A 21,185-nucleotide genomic window follows, 5' to 3' on the forward strand; every position below is an offset into this window, starting at 1 on the left:
CTTTGTCGGAAAACTTTCGCGATTTCGTAACTTCCGAAAAACTGCTGCCCCTAGTGATTTAGTAGTATATATATATATATATATATATATATATATATATATATATATAATATGTATAATGAATTAAATCGCTTATTCTTCCTAGTGCGTGAATTGACTCGGGGATGCCACGGATTTCACCCCTTGACAAATTTTATCTCCCCTGACAGGAATAACTTTTCCTCAAGATTTGTTTTCGAATGTTCATGAGGCTAGAAATTTTGTTTTGTAGACAAAAGTACTACAATTAGAAACAAATCTTGTTAAGGAGATTGGCTTATCAAAACCCTGTCTGTGTGTCCGTCCGTCCGGAAGACATGAAAATCTCAAGAACTATTTGATGGAACACCACTAAATTTGATTAGGATATAGAGCATTAAGAGTTCATTTATGAGGTGATACACAGACCGGAAGTGATAGATATAAAGTATTATGCATATCGGTTTTTACGTTGATTATTATAGAACGAAAACGATAACATATAATGGAAGTGGTTTCCTGTGATGAATTAAACGTCTCAAGAAGATATTTCATCTCCATCCTTAACTGTCTACTAAAACCAGAAGTGGCAGAAATCAACCACATTCAGTTTTAACGTTGTTTATTATGGAGTAGAAACGATGACATAGAGAAGTCAGTGAAGCGTCCCAAGAATATATTCCCTCTTCATCTACTCTCTACTAAAACCAAATGCGGGAGAAATCCGCTACAACTTCCGTTTTCAGTATTGGTCTACGTAGAGTAAAAATGGTAAAAGTTAGCTAGAAACGTTTAAAAAAATCAAGTTAGCATTCTCTGAATACGTACGATCCTCTTTCTTAACCCCTATTGAAACCGGAAGTTTAAGATGTCAGCCACTTCCAGTTTTAACGTTGATCGCTATAGAATAGAAACAGTAATAAATAGGAGAAGCGGTTTTATGTAGTCAATTAGACTTCTAAGATTTATTTAATTTCCATTCTAATATCTCCATTTAAACCGAAGTGACAGAAATCAACCGATTCGGATTGTAACGTTAATCATTATAAAGTAAAAACAGTAACAGTTAAGAACAATTTGATCCTCTTCTGATTAATACTGAGTGTATTAATCTGTCTATAATACGTAATGGGTTCAAGACTTGTGGAATCTATATCGCTTCAACTCGTATGGCATTGAATATCACAAACTACTGAAAGAAGGAAATTGTGTTACAGTCTTCTCAGAACTCTTCTGGAAAGTCGGACGGTCTAATGAAAGAATTACTACATTTCTTAAAACGGTGAATGGAGGAAGAAAGAGTAAAAATATTTTCCGAATGGTAAGATATGTGGGTGGCAAATATAGAAAGTTTTTTCTTCTTCTTTGAAAGTTTATGAAGCAAGATGCAGAGAAATGTAAAAGATGACTAATAAAATGTACACGGAAGTACAAACGACAGGAGTCCAGTTACTGAAAAAGCAGGAACTTCCGTTAATAAAAACAAGAATCCAGTAGTTCTTCTGTTCCACACTTCGAAATTAACCGAGAACTATAATCTCAGTTCTCGAAACTAAAGATGAAGAAACTGAAGATAACAATAATGTATGTATTTTCCCATTATTTAAAACATTCCGCTTTTGACCAGATAGATCGTCTTTTGTTTTCATTGTGCAATATGGACCTTCCTCTTCCGTCAGCAATAACCAGTTCACCTGTGAGTGTCGTGGTGTAAAAGTGGTGTGGTAAAATGTGCGACCTGACAGACTTCCAAAGAGACATGGTCGTTGGTGCCCGTCTGGTTGGAGCTTCAGTGGCGAACATTGTGGGGGTATGGAAAGGCACTGTGTCCAATGTCACGAGGGCATACACAATTCATGGGCAAACGACGTCTGTAAATCACAACAGTGGTCGAAAGACAGTCCTGTCAGATAGGGACCGGAGGGCATTAAAACGAATTGTAGCAGCTAAAAAGAAGACCACTGCAATGAAAATTACGTCTGAACTCAATTCTGGCCTACAGAACCCGGTTTCATCGAAAACAGTGCGACGGGAACTTCATAAAATAAAAATTCATGGCAGGGCCGCTACCGTCAAACCCCTGGTCACAGCAGTAAATGCGAAGAGGCGTATCAGTGGTGCAAGGACCACAAGGCGTGGACTCATGAGCAGTGGAAACCAGAGGTGGCTGGGTCAATGAAAACTTAACCCACGACCCACTGACCCACCACTCACCGTGACCCACTCTTACTCATCACCCACCATGAACCACTCTCATCCACTGTGACCTACTGTTACTCACCAAAATACATCGTCATCAATTTTGAACACGATCCACGGCCTCTTCTGTACTGACTAAAGAGTTAACACTTGTAATAAAACAAGACTGTGAAATTGTCACTAATCGGAGTTTGAATTTCTAGTCAATCGCTCAAGCACCACTCTGTTACAATAACGGTGGATCTGACCTTTATGATATAAATTGGTAAAGTGTTTGTCAGTGAGGAAATTTAAACAGTTCGAGGTGGGGGAAATTAGTGTGTGCATAAAATATACTTGTACTAAAAGAGTATTCTTACAAGTGTTAATTTCTCAACGCATTCCAAAAGAAACTTCTATTCACAGGAAAATAACCCTGTACAGTATGGAAAAGGTTATGGTTTCTCAGTTCACAGTATTTTTCTCACAAACGACTTGAAAATAAGTTTTTCATAGTGTATAAAGGTGCTCGAGTACCCTCTGTGAGTGCATCTCCATAAAGTATGCTCATAATTGAAAATTGTGTAATCACTAAAACACCACGTTAAATTTAAGTTACAAATATACATAATTGCAATTATTATGAATATTTATTCAAAGTAGTTTACTAAAGCAAAGAAGAAACTTATTAAAAATTAGGTACAAAGTTGAAAAACATAATTAAGCCATTAGTAATACAAGTATACATTTTCCGTAACTTGTAATTAGCCACCTTAAAACAAATCTGAAATCGGGTGTATTTCCTGTTGGCCTCCAGAACTTTTTCGTGGTAAATCATCCGCAGCGGAATGATGTCCATCCTTCAGCCAAGAAATAACTAGCTCAACTACTTTGAGCTTGTCTAACGGTGGGCCATTAACATTGATGAGCAACAAGTTAGACAATGTTTGAGCACTTAGTCTATTTCTAATATCAGTCATCTGTAAATTCATAAGGGGAATTCCCCGTTCGCACTCTGTCGTGGAAATTAATAATACTTCTACCCGATTCTGCAACTCCTCATCGACAATCTGCTTGTTAGACTTAAGTCTGGTATTTTTTCCGGTCAGTTTTGAAATACTCAGCAAGAAGTATCATCTCTGTATCACTATACAACATCTTTCCCATATCGACCATGTCAGTTGGCAATGTGAACTCATGGAGAACAGAAATTTCATCTACCATACCTTCGATAGGGAATCTTGTGAATACATTATCAATTAAAGCCTGATGAACTGATGATTTCTTATTTGTTTATAAATTTAATTTTTGTAATTACACACGAAGGTTTGATGCCATACAAAGCTTCCTCCCCCCTCTAGAAAGCGAAAGGGAACTAGGTTCCTGGAAAGTGTTCAGAGGTGAATGGGAATTTCCCTCTTTCTTCCCCTTGAATTACCACACTGCTGTTTGCCATGTGCCAAATTACGATGAATTTCAATTAAATTATCATAGTATAATTATTTCCTTGTTGAATTATCGATTCTTTTCAGTGGAAAAAAGGATGAAATTTGAAAGTTCCCAGCTAAGGTAAGTGGACCAACGAAAAGGAAAAAAAAAAAAGAAAAAAAATTCCATATAAGTATGCGTACAATCCAAACTTAAAATTTTCGTGTAATTAAGCTTACAGTACAAATTTTATGTCTATTTTTCTCACAACTTTATGGGTTGATTGCCCTGTGCTGTAAGCGCTCCATATAATAAACATAAGCTTCAACAATTATTATAGTAGAAAGCAATGGTAATATGAAGGAAAGCACTGTATTTTTTGTTTGATTTTTTTTTCTTAACTCGTTTTCGGTCATTTTTACAAACCAAGTCACTACCAATTTTCCATATATAGAAAGTGCCTCCCTCCACAAAGGAGAATTTTAAAAAAATGCTAGTACACATTCTGTTTATTTTCAATAAAGAGTTAATATACTGAATTTCAGCTCCGTAAGTTTAACGGCTTGCGAAATACTATTTTTTTTCCCGCAAAATTTCGGATCCTCACTACCTCCTTAGGATATTATGTATTATAATGAAAGCAATATAACATCCTAGTTTGGATTAAGGCCTTACTATATACCAAAAGTAATTTAATTTGACTTTGCAATTTGACCGTGATAATCAGGCATACATAGTTACATTCAATTTTTATATAATCATTTATATATTACAGAGATTCAAAAATGTAATTTTTTTCCAGTAGTTAGCTCCTCTAAAAACTCACAGATCTCGAAAGCCAAGTAGTAGTATAAGCCCTATTGCTATTATTACAATTACAAATATCAATATCCAAAAGTACCTGAAAAGTTCCCTTTACGCTTGGTTAGATAAACTCCTCAGGTAAGTAGACAGAAACAAATGGAAAAGGAAGGGAAATTAAGGTCTTGAAAGTAAAACGAAGACAAATTTACCAGTCTTCAGAAGACACTGTCTACAATGCAGTAAGCAGAGTTAGTCGGTAGGTCAGACTGAGTCGGTGGGTCGCAGTGGGTCATAGTGAGTGTTGGGTCGCAGTAGGTCATGGTGGGTGGTGGGTCGCAGTGGGTCATGGTGGGTGGTGTTACAGTGGGTCACATGCTGTGGACCCACGATCCACTGACCACTCAGAAAACTTGACCCACCGACCCACTCCATCTCTGGTGGAAACACGTAGTGTGGTCCGATGAATCGACCTTCACCTAGTTTCCAACAACCGGTCGTGTTTACGTATGGAGAACACCATCGCAGGTCTATGATACAGACTGTCTGCTCCCAACTGTAAAGCATGGGGGTGGTTCTGCTACAGTATGGGCAGTGATATCGTGGTTTTCTGCAGCTCCCATCATAGCCCTGCATGGAATGGTGAATGCTAATGCGTATGGGGCCATTTTGGGGGACCAGGTTCTACCCATGGCCCAGATATTGTTCCCTGATGGTGACGGTATCTACCAAGATGATTTGGCACCCTGTCACGCTGCAAAAAGGATGAAATCATGGTTTGAGAAACATGACCGGGAGCTATCACACCTCTTCTGGGTCCCACAATCACCAGATCTGAACATCATTGAGCCATTGTGGTCTGAGTTAGAAAGGCGGTCTCATTACCCTCCACCAGCATTCCTTAAGGAACTGGAGCATGGTTTGGAGGAATAATGGTACAAAATTCCACACACCACGATTCAGGAGCTGTATACATCCATTCCACGTCGGATCGAAGCTGTTTTGGACGCAAAAGGAGGCCCCACACCATACTAGATATGATTTTCACACTTTTGCAAACGTTTTAGATTTTTTGTCCAATCTCTCTCTCTCTCTCTCTCTCTCTCTCTTTCTCTGTATATATTTTCTAGTGATGAGCGCAAGAGTCTTGGTCTTGCAGTTTTTGCAAGAGTCTTGCATGCAAGACCAAGACCAAGACCAAGACCAGGAATCCCGATGCAAGACCAAGACCAAGACCAAGGGGTGCAAGACCAAGACCAAGACCAAGACCATACCTGCAAGACCAAGACCAAGACCAAGACTCTTGCGCAAGAGTCTTGCACAAGTATGGTACTACTTAATTTTTTATAGAATGTAAAAAGGAAGGGGGAAATCATTACATCTTTCACGTGAACTTCTTGGCTTCAGTAAAAATACCGCCGGAGTGAATGTGTTCCCAGAAGTTCATGCAATCCATGTGAGTCGATCTGCTCCTGTAACATATAGCTACAGTATGTCGTTTTTTGAATCGGTTGTTCACGAGACGACCGAAAGCATAATTCTATGAATTGTTACAAGATATAATAACTTCAGTGTCTGATTTACTTTGGTCATTATTTGATCATTCACGACGGCCCATGATTGATTTTGGGAAATCATACGAATAATAGTTGTGTCCATAAGAAGTGGATAAGTAAAAATAAACTAGAAAATGTTATGGCCACGGTGGCTCAGTAGTAGAGCGTTCACCTCTGGTACATGGAGCCCTGGTTCGATTGCAGCTTGCGCTATGTGAGCTTCTTTGGTGAACAAACACACCTTGTGCGTGGGTTTTCCCGTTTCCTCGTACTTTCTTCATTCCACCATTTCTCATCATCACTGTTTCCCTTAGCCTCAGTGTAATAATCGTGGGACGTTAAACTAGATATTTCATTTCATTTCAAAACATATTAGTAGTGTTCTTCTTCCAAAACTAAAGAAATGTAGTATTGAACATCGGCAATTCCGTACACCATAGGTGCCGACTACATGGGTATGGCCTTGGCTCTGAGGTTCAGGCATCCGTTGGAAATTTTTAATGCGTACTTATAAAATTAATATTGAAATAACATTTTCATGACATTGACAGAAACTTAGCGCATGTGACCGCAAGTTTGATTTCATAGGTGGATGCTTATACGTTGAATAATTGTTTATCAATATAACTTATAGCCCCCTTAGGTATACGGCATATCTAGGATTCAACGATATAACATTATACAACAATAAATAATCTATATTCACAACTGAGAGTGATTTCGTACTTATTTCACATAACTTGAAGTTTTATGCCGTTATTATGTATTTCTAATGTAGGTCAAAAGTATTTATATAAATTGAATTTACACAAAAGACATAGACAGTTAAGTCGTTTTCAGTTTTCACTCAAATTATTCTAAAATATTGGGGCCGCGGTGGCTCAGTGGTAGAGCGTTCAGCTCTGGTGTTTGGGGTCCCGCGTTCGATCCCAGCCCCCGCCAAGTAAACTTTGTGGTGGGCAAACAACGTGTGTGTGGGTTTCCTCCCACTTTCTTCTTTCCACCATTTTCATTTATTTTTCATCATCACTGTCTCCTTTAGCCTAGCCGGTATAATCGTGGGACGTAAAACTCACAAATTTAATTTCATTTCATATTCTAAAATATTAAAAGGTTTAATTATTATTATTTTAATTTTTTCTCTCTTTTTTGGTCAATATTGCAAAACATATCATCATCGACATAATAATAGCTATTCTGCCATTATTGGCAGGTCACTTGCTGCAGCTGAGAAGCTTCGATGACTGTGGTCCTCAGTTAGTCTCTTCGTCTTAACGTAGCAATTTTCTGTCTTAATATCTTTCTTCAACTACAATCTCCTTCGCACCCTCCCTCTAGCACGTCCCTCATAATACAGTTCCTCCTCAGCCAATGTCCTCTTAATTACATCTAAAATTCTTCTTTTCTTCCCTACTGCTAATATTTCTAAAACCTTCGTATTCGTTTTCCGTTCAACCCAGCTGATTCGCTCCTTTTTCTCCATGCCCACATTTCAAAAGTCTAATTGTTTCATTGTTTTTGCGTAATGTCCTTGTTTCTGTCCCATACAGTACATATTAGAATCAGTAAAACAAAATTTCAATATTTAATTGGGAGTTTGTTCAATACAAAGATGAGCTAATCGTGGTTGTAAAGAAAAAAAAAATCTGACGCCTTTAGAGTGTAAAAATAATTTTGCAATTTATGGTATTTGTGCCGTCTTGGTTTTCTTTCATGCTCACTGTCAGGGGGTAGTCTCCCCAGTTTGGGAACCAGTGGAGTATTGGGTCTGTTAAAACATATAAAAATATTACGAAATGTTGAGATTTATCTTATAAGTAATGAAGCGTGATCACCCATTGAAAAAAAAAGTAAAGGCCATCGCCTATGTTGTACAGTATCATCACACTTACACGAAGGTAAAATATATTACATTTAGAAACATACACTGTATTTCCCTCACCATTGACGCAATGTAGGATTTATTATCCCTTATATCCAGAGTAAAATTGACTTATGACAAGCATAGATTTCTTAAAAGCAAAACTTGCAAGACTCTTGCAAGCAAGACCAAGACTGGGTGTGCAAGACCAAGACCAAGACCAAGACTAGGTGTGCAAGACCAAGACCAAGACCAAGACCGAGGGTTCCAGTGCAAGACCAAGACCAAGACCAAGACCAAGACCACCCGGGTCTTGGTCTTGGTCTTGGATTTGCTCATCACTAATATTTTCCTTAAAGTGTCAGCTGTTGGTGTACTTAAGTTATTTTATCTCCTAATTGTGACTGGAAAATTATTACATTCCGCCTCGTGTACCCAACACCACGCTATTGATCACCGGTGGTCCACGAACTACTGTTTGAAAAAATGAAATAATGAAATCTTTGAGTTTTACGTCCCACGTTTATGCCGGTTAGGCTAAAGGAGACGGTGATGATGAGAAATGAATGAAATGGCGGAATGAAGAAAGTGGGAGGAAACGGGAGAACCCCGAGAAAACCCACGAGCACGGTGTTTGTCCACTACAAAGAGTCCACACGGCGCGAGCTGGAATCGAACCAGGGATCCCAAGCACCGGAGGTGAACGCTCTGCCACTGAGCCACCGCGCCCCCAAAGTACTGTTTGAGAAAAAATCTATACATTGATAGTAAGTTTGAAAATTATGTAACATAGGACGACGTTAGTGCTTATCCTTCAACTGTAGTTCAATTACCAGGATAATTTTAAGAACAATAGTTTCAAATCTATCTATTAAAATGCCAGGTTTATATGTTTGTCTCCAATCCTTTCGACAATGAGATCTCGAAAACCGCAGGTGTTAATAACGCTGTTTTCGCTGGTCGATTCCAAATTTTGTATAGATTGTCCAGTTCTGATAGAATATTAAAAAAAAGTGGCTATTATTTCTTTATTACAATTTTTAGGGGTACACTGGAAGTGTTGAAATTTTAGAAAAGTAAAGCTTCATATCCTGTGAGTTATACATTCCAACACAACATTGGACCCGGGTTCGATTCCCGGCGGGAGCTCATGTGGTTCGGATCTCACGTTAAATCAGTAGGTCCTGTCTTATATAGCCTCGCTGCTGAAAGGAACGTTAAACTAAAAATCAACTCAACCAACAGAACATAGCTGTATACAGGAGTTGTTTATCTCTCAAGCGGTTGTTTCATGGACAAATGATAATGGAAAGCGAAGGATAATATTCCTCCAGGTTAAGATGAATCTTTATTGTTTTCAGTGTTTTGCCCAATGAATACCGTATATCACTGACTATAATTAATTGTGTATGTAATGTATTTGCTTGTTACATACTGCTTGCAAGAAGAAAGGAAACACTGATCACGCATGAATTAGAAACTTCAACAGGAAGTAGGCTCAATCTTGCAAACTGTGCGAGATACTGAAAAAATCATTTTTATCAAGACGTCTTTCACTTGTGTCTGTAAAGGGGCATGTACAGATGTGAGGAATGACAAGGAGATTCATGCTCATATGGGAATGATGCGCTGTGTATAGAGGGCAAGTTCAACTAGTTTTATATTAATAAGACTTACATTTGATCACTTTTTTTTTTTCATCAACCTGAGTATCTACTTTCCTTCAAACGTATGCTAACTCACATGGTGAACTTAAGAATGTCGCTTGACGTTGTACAACCTGTTAATGTTTTTCGAAATGTAATACTTAGTGTTCTACGAAGAAATACAAATCATCTCAAGAGGGATTGGTGACTTGCGTTTTATTTGTTCCATATACTTTACTCTGCATTACGAGAACAATCCAAATTGACTGTTTATCTGTTTAAGGAGTCCGCTCCACTCAAACTACTCAATATGGTGTCATAAATATTGGAGTGGAAACCCTGACGGTGCTTCGCAGATTTACTCATTATAACCTCTGGCAGATTGTCTTAACAAATCAGTTCGTCATCTGTCGAACGAGCAGAATTCAGAGGATGTTTTATTGAATACTACTACTACTACTTTTAAATCTAACTTTTCATAGGACTCACATTTTTAAGCGTTGATGTCAATAAAGCTTTCCTTTCAATCAGGAACAGAACTCTCTTCGACGTAATTATTCCCGAATCGGTATTTCAACGCAACAGTATTCTCGTTGCGCTAACACTGTCATGTCAATGGACTTTTATGGAAGAGTATTAACAGGCCATGTAGTGTGATCATTCGTTTACATAGCAGCCATCACTGGATGAAAGTTGATAATTTTATTTCCATACTCGTTTCCCTGGATGTTCACACGTCGGAGTTCACCAAAGTAGATGAAACGGATTATTGATACTGTCTCGGGATGACCTTGGTTGATGAAATTTTTATTCCGTTATAGTTTTTTTTTTTTAACATCATTTCAGACCCTTGTATTGTGGTCTGCCACACTCTAGAGTGGTTTCCGTATTAGTTTGAGTAGGTACTCACACGTGTTAGTGTGGAAAATATTTTGAGATTTCTTTTCCCTCCATAGGGTCTTTTCTGGACTCTTATAAAATTCTAGCAAGAAAACGACATTCACGTTATTTGAAAGAAGAAGCTCCATATTGCAAGTTTTATACACTTTTACCAACGAATAAAAAGTAAATATAGTAAAATTCCTCTTTCCTTTTCTTCTTCGGGGTGGAATTTCGAAAGTTCGTGCAGCTGAACAAAATATAACATATTAAGCTCGTATGAGTGAATGAGCATTAGTAATTCTCTGTATCAAAAGCCTTCATATCCAAAATTTTTGTGGGCGTAATCCAGTTGTTAAAACAGCTTCCGAAGACTGCATATCGAATTCATACGAGTGAGTAATTTTTTTCTATGTATTAAAATACCCAACAAAATGTTACGCAGGTATATCCAGTGATTCTTAAAAGCTTTTCCTTCCTTTTCGCCACACTGTTTGTCACACTTCATTACCCAGTGGAATTTTGGAGAGGATAACCAATGTAAATATAATTTATTCCTGAAACTGATTCGAAAGTGGAATTTCCGATATTCCGTGCAAGTAAATGGAACGTTGTATCAGAAAGTTCCCATATACGGAAGTCTATAATTTTATATAGTTTAAAAGAAATATGTAATAATATTAAAATTCTTGCTCTTCTTAACCCTATGAAGTAAAATGTGTAAAATCTATGCAGTTGAATGTGATGTTCATATTCAGCATAAAAATACCCTCTTGTACTATATTTAGTGCTTGTTATGTCCAGCGGTTAAAAAAATTCCTTTTCCCTGTATCTGCATATTTGTACAAGAAAATGTCTCAAAATAGTATTAAAACATATATAACCAAGTGTCCGTAACAACATACTAATTTTGCACCACTCTACCACCCCGGATTTAGCCGCCATCTTGAAAAAAGGGCGCCAAAAATTAGTTTTTTTTGTAAATATCTCGCATGGAAAGCATTTTAGAGCAAAACATGTTATTACAAAAAATAATCTACATTAAATTCTCTACAAGAAACGTTCTCTTCATTTTTTCTCTAGGATGCACCGTTTAGATGTTATAGGCGTGGCAAATTACACATTTTTCTTTCAGCATCTCTTTATAGCAGAACCTTAACGAAAATTTTGATACTATTTTGTTTTAATGATTTTTCTTATATAAAATATAAATTAATATATTTTTCATTCATTGCAGGTGTGACTAAGGATAAGTAATCAGGTCTATTAGATCATCTGTGTTCAAGATGTCAGCTAAAAAATGTTTTATCTGTGAGAAACTTCTCGGTAATGGTGTTGTAACCAACTGGGGATCGGGTCGCTGTTCGGGCGTCATTTATTTGTAACCAATTCGTCGTCTCAGTTCGGGCGGATATTTATTAGTAATCGCCTCATAGCAGTCTGTCCTCCGTTGTCCTGCCAATGGATATTTGCTGGAGACGAGGACTTACCTGAGTAAGACGTTGAAGCGCCTCTCCAAGAAGGGATTACAAATTGTTTCCAAATCGCTCGTCGGTCTCAATGATGAGATGAGCATTAGATGGCGAGAGGTTCGGATGTCTCGTCTCGAAAAACCTCACGGACGATCAGACGGTCATCCAGACCGCAACGCACACAAATATCATTCACACATACAACGAAAACACACTGGGTTAAATGACACTATACTTATTTATTAGAATACTATTAAAAAAAGAACAAAGAGAAATGATCACAACACTTAACTCTGCACACACGCACACGCACACACACACACACACACACACACACACATATATATATATATATATATATAGGACATTATGATTCAGATTTCACTGTAAATGCTTTTCTCACACCATTGACGCACTTCGGGGAAGAGCACTGGGGAAAAAGTTGAATTTCCAAAGTGGAATGTTAATGTTGGAGGGCGCGTTTATAATATGCACAAGGTATGTGAACCTGGGACTTCACTAGTTTGGGCTAGCCGTAAGAAAACGTCCTTCACCGGCTAATAGCTTATGCCCCTTAATATAAAGTCATACTTAATTTCCGACGCGACGTTCGTAGTGGCTGCACAAAATTCCGGAGTTAAACTCCTCGAGCGCAAAGGTTCGAGATACGAGTTGCAATGGTTGACTGAAGAGTGTTGGCAGTTCATTCTAAAAACCACTCAGTTAAATCACCTGTATGCACATGCAAACAGAATACGGAACAGAATTTGTTAATTTTAGTCCACTGGCCACGATTCGCCAGACATTGCGATAACTCGGGCGTGTGAAAGTACACATAAGAAACTGCAAAAGCGATGAGGTTGGCGTCTCTCTGGTGTATGAACATATGGTCAGCTAGTATTTCCATAAATGATTAAAGAAAGCACTTAATTCAGTTCCAAATAACTGCAGAATATATACTGTGGATATTAAGTCAGGGAGAAACACTGAAAACGTTCGTCGCTCACTGAAATGTTCTCACCAAAAAGCAATGTTTTAAATATATATAAGAAAAAACAATGAAAGACTTCTTGGTCCAGTTGCGTGGATAGGAAGCAATTCCCACCGAAGAAAGAACTTATTTGCGTCGCAAAATAAATTATAAATCGAAAATAATAATCACTGTCTTTACGAAATATACAGAGCGTCCACAAAAAGTACTTCTGTAACCTGGTAGCGGTTATAGTGTTACATGTATAGTAAAAGAACATTTGTAGACTGCAGTATTAAAGTGAAAGATGGAAACGACTGTCTACTTAAGGGACTGAGAAGTGTTACATTTCATGGAAAGAGTAGAAACGTTTACACAAAAACAAGAAGTAGGAAAGCGTTGCTATTACAACGTACTTCATCACCTACGCCGATAAGCCTTAGATCAGAAGTACTAAGATTTAATTTTCAAGAAGCCTATCTGTTTTGTAGACAATGTTAATCAGATGAATTTTTTAAAGGGACAGGATAAAACATTTGAGTGAGCGTGAGAGTGTACATCGCGTCGGAACCTGTCAAGTTAAAGATTCCGTTGTGGAAGCTAACAAGGAAGAGTGCCAATTTTCATTCAATGAAATGTTTCAAGATTATAGTGATGCTTTACCAACTGAAAAAAAAGCTAAACTGAAAGAAAATTACTTAGAAGATATTATTATACCAACAACCAACAAACCAAGTCCATAGTTTGCTTCCGTGATACAGGGCATAAAATTCTCACGGATGCATGGTATGAGCGTCAAAAGCGTAAGTATATGGACGAAAAGAAGTTGAGAATCATAATGACAGCCGGGCAAATAATTGCTGAATATACCAGATCCCAGGTTTATGAAACTGATGAAAAGCCACCAGCAGATAATCTTTGAATGACGTTGATTTATTCATTCTTCGAACCTTAAAATGCCTTCTCGATACTATTATCTTGAAAAACAAGACCACTAACAGGGGGGATAGAACAAAATGGGGGGGGGAGTATAACAATTTCTCATGTCATAATTGCAGCAGCTACACCAAAATATCTTTCAGCCTCATTGCAAGTAGGACTTGCGGTGCATCTTAATCAAAAATATGGTAGTAAGCATTTTCTTAATGTTCTCTCTTCGTTAGTACTGTGTACACCATATTCTGAGGAAGCTCTCTTTCAAGTTTCGGCTCTTCTGCATTCTACATTCTTTGTTTGGGTAATTTTCTTTCAGTTTAGTTCTTATTGCTTTTTCAGTTGGCAGTGCATCATTATAATCTTGAAACATTTCACTGAATGAAAATTGGCACTCTTTTTGAGCTTCAAGGTAGTTGAAATCATAAGCCATTACATTTGAAACAACATTATCTTTCGGACGACCACGTTTCATTCCAGAAAAACTCTTGTAGAACTTCTTCATGCGTGAGGAATGATATCTGGCTTCAGCAGCAACTAAATCATGAACATTGCCAATCCTAATACTAAATTCTTTGCCCCAGTCGTCATTTCTTTTGTCGGCTGCTTCCATAATAGAATCTTTAACTTGACTGGTTTCGATAGGATGTACACTCTTACGCTCACTCACATTTTTTTTTTTATCATGTCCCTTTCAAAATTCATCTGATTAACATTGTCCACAAAACAGATAGGCTTCTTGAAAATTAAATCTTAGTACTTCTGACCTAAGGGTTATCGGCGTAGGTGAAGAAGTACGTTGTAATAGCAACGCTTTGCTTCTTCTTGTTTTTGTGTAAACTTTTCTACTCTCATGAAGTGTAACACTTCTCAGTCCCTAAGTTGACAGTCGTTTCCATCTTTCACTTTAATACTGCAGTCTACTAATGTTCTTTTATTATACATGTAACACCATCACCGAGAAGTTTCTCACAGATGATAAAACATTTTTAGTTGACATCTTGAACACAGATGAGCTAATAGACCGGATTACTTATCCTTAGTCACACCTGCAATGAATGAAAAATATATTAATTTATGTTTTATATAAGAAAAATCATTAAAACAAAATAGTATCAAAATTTTCGTTAAGGTTCTGCTATAAAGAGATGCTGAAAGAAAAATTTGTAATTTGCCACGCCTGTAACATCTAAACGGTGCATCCTAGAGAAAAAAAAAATGAAGAGAACGTTTCTTGTAGAGAATTTAATGTAGATTATTTTTTTGTAATAACATGTTTTGCTCTAAAATGCTTTCCATGCGAGATATTTACAAAAAAAAACTAATTTTTGGCGCCCTTTTACCAAGATGGCGGCTAAATCCGAGGTGGTAGAGTGGTGCAAAATTAGTATGTTGTTACGGACACTTATATAAAGAAAATAAAATTTGTACCAGCTTTCCACCATTTTTAATTTATTCGACCCTTCATTGACTGGCCTAAAAGATGCGCGAAAACTTGTTCACAAATGATGTGTCCCTTCTCCTTCACGTGTACAACCACTTCGAGTTGATTTGAGTTGATTTTAGTTAGCGTCTCTTTCAGCAGCGAGGCTATATGAGACGTGGACCTATTGATTAACGTGGAATCCGAACCACATGAGCTCCCGCCGGGAATCGAATCCGGGTCTCCCACGCCAAAGGCGCGTACGCTAACCGCTTAGCCACGGAGGAGCTTTACAACCACTTCGAATTAGTGGTCGACGAGGAAGAGAGCTTTGCATCGTCAACACTAGCAAATTTCAAATGCACGAAGCATCCTGGATTGCTGAAAAAGAGGCCGATGTTAGTTCTTTAGATCTTGTTTCACCTTCACCTTCCGGTAGAATGTCTCCCTTGTCATAATCGGTGACCTAAAAGGATGGATGCGATCTCCTTGGAAAAACTACAGTATGCAGTTTTGAAGAATTAGGACTGGTTACTTCAGCAACCTTATGGGATTAAAATATTATAACGCTTCTACCATTTTCTGAAACGTACGTTGATTTATTGTCGAAAAACACTGCACATATGTGCAGAATACAAAAATTCTGTAATAAAAAGTTCTACCATTTAAAATAGTGTTGTATTGTAATAACTCCCAAAATAAGCAAAATTGGCGAAAAAACAAAAATTTAAGTGTTACATAACGAAGGGGGGGGGGCGGGTTTGGCTTGGCATTACGAAGTCTGACAAGGGGAGGGAGGGGTAAAATTGGTCAAAAACAGCGTTACGTAATATGTGGACGGCTCCCAAGTTCCTCTAAAGGCTATTCACTTTTGGCGCGCATACAGTCTCCCGCTTAAAATGAGGTACGCAACTTTCTCCATGCTGAGAAGCTGTCGGCGTCAGAAGTCCACCGGCAGTTGTGTGAAGTATGTGAACTGGATATCATGAATGAAAGTATGGTCAGAAGATGGTGCAGACAATTCACAGCAGTCCGGACCAATATGCATGAAGAACATCTTAGTGACCGACTGTCCATGGTTACTCCTGAGTTGATGGAAAGTGTGCAGCAGATGATTGTGCAGGACCGGCGACTAACAATACTCGAATTACTGTGTCGCCAGTACAAGGGCTGGCGTCACAATGACACGTTTCGTTCTAGGTGACAATGCAATCGAGGAACTAATTATCTTTCTGGTGCAGAAAGTCGAAGTGTGCCCTGGCATTTCTTCCTGTATCCCGCTATATCAGTTTTGGAATCCATCGCACACACGACTTCCAAAAATGCAATCGTTGGGTGGCATAGTCATGCAACAGGGAACAGAAGACCTGCGGAAATTGACACGAGAGTTCATTGTGAACTGCCAGTTCTGCATAATTTCTTGCTGCACACTCACTACGCAGGGTCGGATTCAGGACGGACTTTTTTGGAGGGGGGACGATGGGTTGTAATACTACTACTTAGAACTAATTTTAATAGCTCCAAACTCTCGGATGGGTTATATATATATATGAAATAAGAAAGTTTCCTCTTCGGGGGGGGGGGGGGAAGGGCGATGGCCCCGATCACTCCCCCTGGATCTGCCTCTACCACTACGATGTTTCTCGTGCACATTGATCCGGCCTGCTTGAATTTCTGCACTTTATTCTGACCATATCTTCACTTATGACATCCAGTCCCATATACTTTACATAACTGTCGGTGGATATCTGACACAGACAGCTTTTTAGCGAGAAACTTGACTATCGCACGTGCCTCGCACTGGGCGGGAGACTGTGTGTGGAGCCATGTTTACTGTACCATAGTTCTCACAGTACTAACTCTACTCAACTGCTCTTTTGCACCAAGTTATGGCTACTTGTTCCTCGTCTATTAATGTGCAAGCGCATCCAGCTCTGATCACTCGTGCCATCTTGGAACATTTTCAGAACTTACTTTCTGGATGCACCTCGTACTTTAGATTTTAGTAGACACTTCTGATATTGAGGGTAGGAATGTACCTTCAATAATAACATCTTGATAATGCACATAGATCTATTATTTGGAAACTAGAAATGGGGGAAGAGTCATTGAGCTGTGGGTGCGAGATTGAACATGGCTTGTAGTATAATTTCGAGACTGGACAAGATTTCAGAAGGGCGAAGACATTCAAGCGGAATATGGAGCAGGTAACCCAGCACAAGGACCACTGTCTGACGACATCTACCAGCACTGCATCTGCGTTAGCTCGAGAACTTGGAGCAACCTATGGAATCCGTGTATTCCAACAAGCCGTGTGTCGGCGGCTACATAAGGTGGCTCTTTATGCAAGCCAACTCGCTCGAGTCGTTCCACTTATTCAGTGACACTATCAAGGACCGCTAGCCCACACCTCTGATTCCTAAATCGGCGTTATACTGTCTTTTCCTAGTCACTTTTCCATGATGTCTCAACTTCTGGATACAAGTATACTGTTATTATGAAGAAATTAAGCATTCAAATCCTGCTATATTGAGAATTAGAATATTGAAAGTGTATATATATATATATATATATATATATAATATCGCATGAAAACCAGAGGAACGTATCTCCAAAAAGTTGGTTTTGGTTTTCTTCATGTTTGGACATAATTTTGAAAGCCCCACTTGATGTAAATGGAACGTAACGCCTTCTGTTCTTGTCGATCATCTGTTGTAATGTACCTCAATTACCATCTTACTAAAAATACAACTTTCTAAGAAAGTAATATTTTTGTCCTCTCGCCTGTAAACCTACGAAAATGGAGTTACGTTCCTCTAGTTCTCATGCGACTATATATACAGGGTGGGCCAAAGTCCCTTACCACCCCTTGGAAAATCCGTGTTCTTGAAAAATAGTGAACAACAACCATGTAGCAACATAGTAGGCCGAGGGGATGGATACTTGGTAATTGTGGAATTAAATATGAAATTCTTGACAATATAGCCTACAACACCTTTTCTGAAAGTAGGCTACGTGTCTAAATTTCAATGTCACACTTACGTGGTTGTCTTTCTGTAAAAGAGGTATTTTAAAGGGAATATAGTTAACACTAATTTATTAGATATACTATCCAAAAAACTAGGGTTTTGACTTATTAAATTAGCGTTGGTGTGTGAGGAAATTTATAAACAAAATCAAGTTGATGCTAACTTACGACACACATTACTTCCTAGAGCTGTTGAGGCTAGATTATAGTTGCTGCACACTTGCTTGATTAGTGGAAGAATCCGTATAAACTTTTCAATGCACAGTTATACGTCAAAGGAAAACTTAGGTCCCTTTTGTCAGCTAGTCGTTAGAAAAGGGAAAAATGACTGTAAATGGTTAAATTGGTGTTACTGATACATGCTATTAGTTTCTGTTGAGAATGATTTTTTAATTTATATTTGGAAGGATGAAAAAAAAAAAAACATTTTCAGGTTTCCTTCTGCTTCCGTATTTGATGTAGGTGAGTTTTGGAGTAAGTTCTGAGTACTGTGTTGCTCTTACATGGAATATCGTTGAAGCTTCTATAAAATTCTCCTTTAGAAAAGAATAGTTTTGTTATTTTGGGAAAAAGATGATCTGAATAAAGGAATTTCTAAAATCGTTTCCTTCTTGTAAATTTATATTTTTAAAAACTGAAACAATGAACTTAAGGAAAATTGATAGATTAGCCTTATGTAAAAATAAATAAATAAATAAAATAAAATAAAATAAAATCATTAGTTATATGATGAAATAATTGAAATTTATAACTTGAAATTAGAGTGAAATATTACCTACACGATTTTAAGTATTAACTTCTATGTCTAGTTACGCTAGTCGTTATTTTCTTCGATGTGTTTACAGTACGGTAAAACTTCTGAAAGGACGTTAAAAATCCCCGTTACAGCGAAATTAAAATATCGCTAATTTTACAATAATTATGTGATTCCTTCAAATAGATAAAATATAATCGAAAAATGGAAGATGATCTCGCTAGACAATATTATTTTACATGAGATACCGTTATCACGACTCACTTATTTGCTTTCGATTTACAGCCATTTAGAAAATCGGCATTCATTTTTACGTTTTTAAATGGCTGCAAACGGAAAGTTACTAGGTGACTCGTGTAACAGTACCTCATGCAAAATAATATTGTTTAGGGCGCTTTTGTTCCACATTTTGAATATCTTTTATCTGTTTGAAGAAATCACATAATTACTGTAAAATTAGCGTATTTTCATTTCATAGTGATTAGGTTTCTTAAATATTTACGATTCTGTTATATACAACGTACTGGTAGTGGTAAAATATATTTTTTTGAAAGTTTTAAAGCTAGGTAGAGAGCAGAATAGAAACCAATATTTGTAGCTGTCCAGGGACTACTTGATTTGCCCGACATGCATAGTAAATAACAAACAATAATAGTAGACAACACAAGTAAAATGTCAAAACATCATAGTAACGCAGTGTCTGCTATTGCCATTATAAATTATTATTTTTACTTTTGTTTAATTATCCATAAATGTTGATCATTCTTCTTATCATTTTGTAACACTGGTGATATAGAGTATTGCTTTATTTTTCAGGTTCGTATGGGAGATGTGATTTCTTTGTCAAGGCTCATTATATGGCCAGTGTTGAAGGTATGATTATTTAATTTTCATTGTAAACTTTCATTTTTAATCCTAAAATCCATACCTTTAAGAACATAGTAACATTTTCAAATATTCATAGCTATTTATAGTAGAAGGAAGCTGTAGATAATAAACAACGTACCTATAGTTTTTGATACTTTATAAAAAGTCTAAACTTGTATGTAACTAGGATTTAATATTTTTATGAAGTACTTATCTTTTATACGACTAGAATTTAATAGTTGTACAAATAACTTGATAATAAGGTCAGACGATTTTATTCGATATAAATACACGACATTGTAGAATATTGAAAGTTACTCTCCATTTGAGCTCTCCATTAGAGGGGGGATATATAAAAATGAATAAAACTCTTAAACCACCGAACCGATCTCGATGAAATTTTCAACCTAGATGAAGTTCGAATCTGAGATGGTTTTTGTCATATCAGTTTGACGTGTAACTTAAGGGAGGGGGAGACAATTGAAAATGATCGAAAATGACCGATATTAATGTCGAATCTATAGTTTTTGGGGTCGCTGAGATGAACAGTGACGCTTCTGTTCTGGGGGTCGCTGAGATGAACAGTGATACTTCCAATGCCGTGCCCTGAATATGGGGAGGGGAGAGGGATATGTAAAAATCACCGAAAATGACAATATCAAAGAGCTCTTTAGTAATAGTAATAAGTGATTGACTAATGGAACATATTACTGTTTTTTCTTTAATTTAACCCAGCGAAATCGGGGTGCGTCTTAGATTCTACTACGTCTCAAATTCGAGTAATTGTATCGAGAAATTCTTAATTAAAGATGTTATTAAAACTACTTTGCTGGCCATAAATATATTAAATTTTGTATCATATTCAATCATTCAGACAACAATAATGTTCTGCGCAAGCGCAGGACGTGCGGGTTTGCTAGTGATATATTAATGGTGATGCATCTCATAAGTTTTTTAAAAAATATTTATTCCCTATTTTAAAATTATTTTGTCAAAAATAATGCAGCAACTTGCGAACAATATTTATAATACATCCTGTTACAAAAAGGATGACCGCATTGATTATTGCTGTTTTGAACTGAAAATTTTGAAAGTCCAATTTTGAATATCTGCGGAAACTGAAATTCAAGGATGCCAGGTTCTAGCCACCACCCCATACCTTAAAAAATGTCAGTCCCAGGATTTGTCAAAAGGCAAAATACGTAATAATAATAATATTAAACGACACTATCACCCATCACATTCACCATATAAGTGTAGATCTCCTGTGTTAAATTTCCATCTCTGCACTTCTGCCTTTTTAGTTTCAGTATTGGATTTCGCTTGCTTCCGGAAAGAAAGAAGAAAAGAAAAATAATGTCGTGTATGTGT

The 21,185-nt window shown here is 37.3% G+C and overlaps 1 protein-coding gene across 4 annotated transcripts in view; it reads left to right on the forward strand.

Annotated features, from left to right (window-relative positions):
- bsk (mitogen-activated protein kinase dJNK) overlaps positions 1-21,185 on the forward strand; it is a 441,364-nt gene that overhangs the window by 140,348 nt on the left and 279,831 nt on the right. Inside the window, exon 2 of one of the 4 annotated variants that reach the window (XM_081759702.1) lies at positions 19,764-19,820. The exons of the other annotated variants lie outside the window; for them this stretch is intronic. The gene's annotated coding sequence lies outside the window, so the exon portion shown is untranslated. The remainder of the gene's footprint in view (positions 1-19,763; positions 19,821-21,185) is intronic. 4 annotated transcript variants of the gene reach the window in all.

The sequence above is a fragment of the Thermobia domestica genome, chromosome 5 (genome assembly GCF_964235325.1).
Source record: "Thermobia domestica chromosome 5, izTheDome1.hap1.1, whole genome shotgun sequence".
Classification (NCBI taxonomy): domain Eukaryota; kingdom Metazoa; phylum Arthropoda; class Insecta; order Zygentoma; family Lepismatidae; genus Thermobia; species Thermobia domestica.